Raw genomic sequence first — 4,520 nt, forward strand, 5'->3', positions numbered from 1 at the left:
TATAATGAATTCATACATATACATTATTGTACTTTGTCATATTATCTGCTTTTATCTAATAGGGCTATAGTTAATGTATTTTCTTTTTTCATGACTTGTGTCACTTCTATAGAAAACAGGGCCACATTCATGCAAACATTCTTGCCAAATTTAACCTCCTTAATTATTTTCTTGTGATGTCATGAATATGCACCTTTTGGATCAGAAGATTTTCTTCAAACCGTTCAAAATGTAGTTGCTATAGAGCTTATTGTCATTCCTCCTCTTACGAATCCTCTCACATATGGTTTTAATATGACCAAAATTTGGAACAGAATTCTAGGTGTTTTTACTTTCAAAAAACAATATTAGGATCAAACTGAACTAAATATGAATTAACATGCATTGCTTAATCAACTGTGGGCTGGATGTTTTGCTGGAGTTAAATGTAACACTATTAGACTGCAGGTTTTGCACAGATAGCAAATATCAGCTCAGTCTGCCTTGAAAAATTCCTTTATAATGAAAATTTGCATTTCATTACATTTATAGCATTTACCTGTTTAGAATGTTCTTTTTCTCGAGATTTAGTATACTGAATCCTATGACTCTTTTATTTTGGAAAAAAAAATGATGATGATATGTGTACACAGATATGTGTGCACAGAAAACAAAAATATTTCACTCTATTATTTCATAAGTTTCCCTTTTTTTCTTTTTTGTATTTGAATTAATGGAATACAATCTGAAATATATGTAATTTTTTTACATAAATGTCACTGACCTGCTTTTGATTTAACTTTCAAAACTGAAACATAAAGAAATAAAACACAAAATGAAGCAAATATTTTAAAAAGCTTGTGAGAAATTTTAAACAACAAATTACCACTGAATCGGCCAAACTAAGACCCAGATTGACAGGGAATGTTGATGATTGTTATGATAACTATATCTGTCTTTAGCAAATTAATTACCTGTTGAACGTAATCATGAACAAGATTTAAATGATTCTGTTTCTGGCTGCCATGATTTTGGCTCTAATTTGTTGATTATCTCTTCTTCTCCACAAAGGAAGTGGTTTTAGGACAACTCTCATACCCCTCATGTTTCCTTGATGGTATATGCATATTCACATTATCTTCCTTCAGCTGATGCTATGCATGGTTATTATTTTTGTTCAACATGTCCAAGAGACAGAACCATATCAACAGACATATGTGAGGTTCACAGTGGAATGGGTCTCTTCTCGCCTACCTATTAGCTTGGGAGATGTACTCACAAAGCATCACGTCAGGCATTTCCTGGTTAGGGCTTTACTGGCTGTTAAAATGACTAGGACTGTATAGTTTGTTACTGGTTCTCTAAAAGTTGTGGCCACCAGGGGCCATCGGTAAGAATGCACTCCAGGGAAGATGTTTCGTTGAGGGATTTATTGACTTTAGTCAAACAAGTGTGTGTGGTTCTGAAACAAATAGCATGAATAATTAGTAAACCTCTACATAATGGTTTAACAGGTTGATTTACATTACAATTCTACAGTGCAACTTTGCATGTCACTACAGATGCACAGTAGACGCCCAATTAAACAAATACAACACGCGGGGGCAGCAAGCTAAGGAGGGCCCTCCAGACGTCCTTCTCCTCAGCAACACTTCCCAGCTCCTAGGGAACCCAGAGGCATTCCCAGGCCAGACTAGATATGTAATCCCTCCAGCGTGTTCTGGGTCTACCCCGGGGCCTCTTAACAGTTGGAAGTGCCCGGAAAACCTCTAAAGGGAGAAGTCCAGGGGGCCCCCTGATCAGATGCCCGAACCACCTCAGCTGGCCCCTTTCGACGCGAAGGAGCAGCGGCTCTACTCCGAGCTTTCTCCGGATGTTTGAGCTCCTCACCCTATCTCTAAGGCTGAGCCCAGCCACCCTACGAAGGAAGCTCATTTCAGCCGCTTGTAACCGCAATCTCATTCTTTCGGTCACTACCCAAATCTCATGACCATAGGTAAGGGTCGCAACGTAGATGGACTGGTAAATCGAGAGCTTTTTACGGCTCAGCTCCTTCTTCACCACACGGTCCAGTACAACATCTGCAGCACTGCTGACGCTGCACCGAACCACCTGTCCAGCTCCTGTTCCATTTTACCCTCACTCGTGAATAATACCCTGAGATACTTGAACTCCCTCGATTGGGGCAGTGACTCCCTCCCAACCTGGAGGGTGCATCCACCGTTTTCCGGCAGAGAACCATGGCCTCAGACTTGGAGGTACTGACTCTCATCCCGACCGCTTCACACTCGGCTGCAAACCGCCCCAGTGCGTGCTTAAGGTCACGTTCTGAAGGAACCAACAGATACACATCATCCGCTAAAAGCAGGGATGCAATTCTGAGGTCGCCAAACCAGACACTCTCCCCAACCCAGCTGTGCCTCGAAATCCTGTCTATGAAAATCACAAACAGGATTGGTTAAAAGGGACAGCCCTGGCGGAGGCCAACACACACTGGGAACAAGCTCGACTTTGTGCAGAGTATCCAGACACAGCTTTCACTTTGATCATACAAGGACCGAATGGCTCGTAGCAACGTACCAGGTAATACACAGGATTCCCAGAGGGGCACAGAACACATGTAGACTTGATGAGCAAACTCCCTTGCCCCCTCCAACAGACCTGCAAGGGTAAAGAGCTGGTCCACTGTTCCACGGCCAGGACGGAATCCACATTGCTCCTCCTGAATCTGAGGTTCGACAATCGGCCAGAGCCTCCAGCACCCTGGAGTAGACTTTCCCGGGGAGGCTGAGCATTGTTATACCCCTATAATTGGAGCACACTCTCCGGTTCCCCTTTTTAAAAACGGGAACCCCCACCCACGTCTGCCACTGCACAGGCACTGTACCCCACTTCCACGCGACACTGAAGACATGTCAGCCAAGACAGCCCAACAATGTCCAGAGCCTTTAGCATCTCCGGTCGAATCTCATCCACTCCTGGCGCCTTGCCGCTGAAGAGCTTTTTAACTACCTCTGCCAGGCATATGGACGAGTCTTCCCCTGAGTCTTCAGACACTGCCTCTTCCACAGAGGACATGTTGGTCGGGTTCAGGAGTTCCTCAAAATGTTCTTTCCATTGCTCGACAATGTCCCCAGTCCGGGTCTGCAGTTTTCCCCCCCTGCTGAACGCAGCCTGAGACAAGCCCCGCTTTCCATTTCTGAGTCGTCTCACGGTTTGCCAGAACTTCCTTGAGGCCAGTCGAAAGTCCTTCTCCTGAACTCCTCCCACACCCGGGAAACTGCGGCAGCTGCAACCCTTCTGGCCAACTGGTAACTGTATGCTGATTCAGTAGACCCCTGGGCCAGCAAAGCCCGAAAGGCCTCCTTCAGCTTGAAGGCCTCCTTCACCGCTGGTGTCCAACAGCGGCTTCTCCGATTGCCGCCACGACAGGCACCTATCACATTCCGACCACAACTACTAGCAGCAGCTTCCACAATGGAGGCTCTGAACATGGCCCACTCGGATTCCATGTCCCCAGCCGCCCTCGGGATGCACAGGAAATTCTTCCGGAGGTGGGAGTTGAAGACCACGCGGACAGGGTCCTCAGCCAGACAATCCAGGTTCACCCTCACCACACGCTCGGGTTTACCAGGTCTGTCCGTCAGCCTCCCCCGTCACCTGATCCAACTCACCACCAGGTGGTGACCAGTTGACAGCTCTACTCCTTTCTTCACCCGATTGTCCAAGACATACGGCCGCAGGTCTGATGACACAACTACAAAGTCGATCATAGAACTTTGGCCTAGGGTGTTCTGGTACCAAATACACTTATGAACAGCCCTATGGTCTAACATGGTGTTCGTTATGGACAATCCATGACTAGCACAGAAGTCCAACAACAACGCACCACTCGTGTTAAGATCAGGCAGGCCGTTCCTCCCAATCACACCCCTCCAGGTTTCTCCATCATTACCCACATGAGCGTTGAAGTCTACCAGAAGAACTATGGAGTCCCCAGTTGGCGCCCTTTCCAGAATGCCACCCAAGGACTCCAAGAAGCCGCGTCTGCAAAAGTGCACACAGGCCTATGGGTTAGCAAGTGCATCTTTCACATGCAGCATGCCTACACAAGCCCTAGGGGAGCCACCAAGAGAGCTTTTTTCTTCTCTGGGACCATTTCGCTTCGCAAGTTAGCGTGCTAAACAGGCAAGTTGTTAAAGAGCCAATGCTCATGTGAGGGAATAGTGCATAACGAAGCTAAACAAATATCCATTAGCTAAGCTAAATGGCAGGGACTGTGGCTAGTTAGCTTAAATCGCTAGCAAGGGTTCTGCTGTAGTCAGGTTGCAGTATGAGGTGCAAATAAATTGTGGGCAAGAGACAGATTTGTTGAATCGAGTGTATAATGTGTAAGGGAACAAAAAAATTGTTTAGGTCTGATGGTTTATCTGAACTTTATTAATTATGAATATTTTTGCATCAAAATTAATTCCATTTGCAATTTTGCTTCAGGTTTTATGTATTTTATGCATTGCTGATACAGTAGTGGCAGTGCTATA

General features: G+C 45.6%; 1 pseudogene; it reads left to right on the top strand.

The window, feature by feature from the left end:
• The first annotated feature begins 3,489 nt into the window (after window positions 1–3,489).
• LOC129104848 (olfactory receptor 52E8-like) overlaps window positions 3,490–4,520 on the top strand; it is a 4,061-nt pseudogene continuing 3,030 nt past the window's right edge.

The sequence above is a fragment of the Anoplopoma fimbria genome, chromosome 16, assembly GCF_027596085.1.
Source record: "Anoplopoma fimbria isolate UVic2021 breed Golden Eagle Sablefish chromosome 16, Afim_UVic_2022, whole genome shotgun sequence".
Classification (NCBI taxonomy): Eukaryota; Metazoa; Chordata; class Actinopteri; order Perciformes; family Anoplopomatidae; genus Anoplopoma; species Anoplopoma fimbria.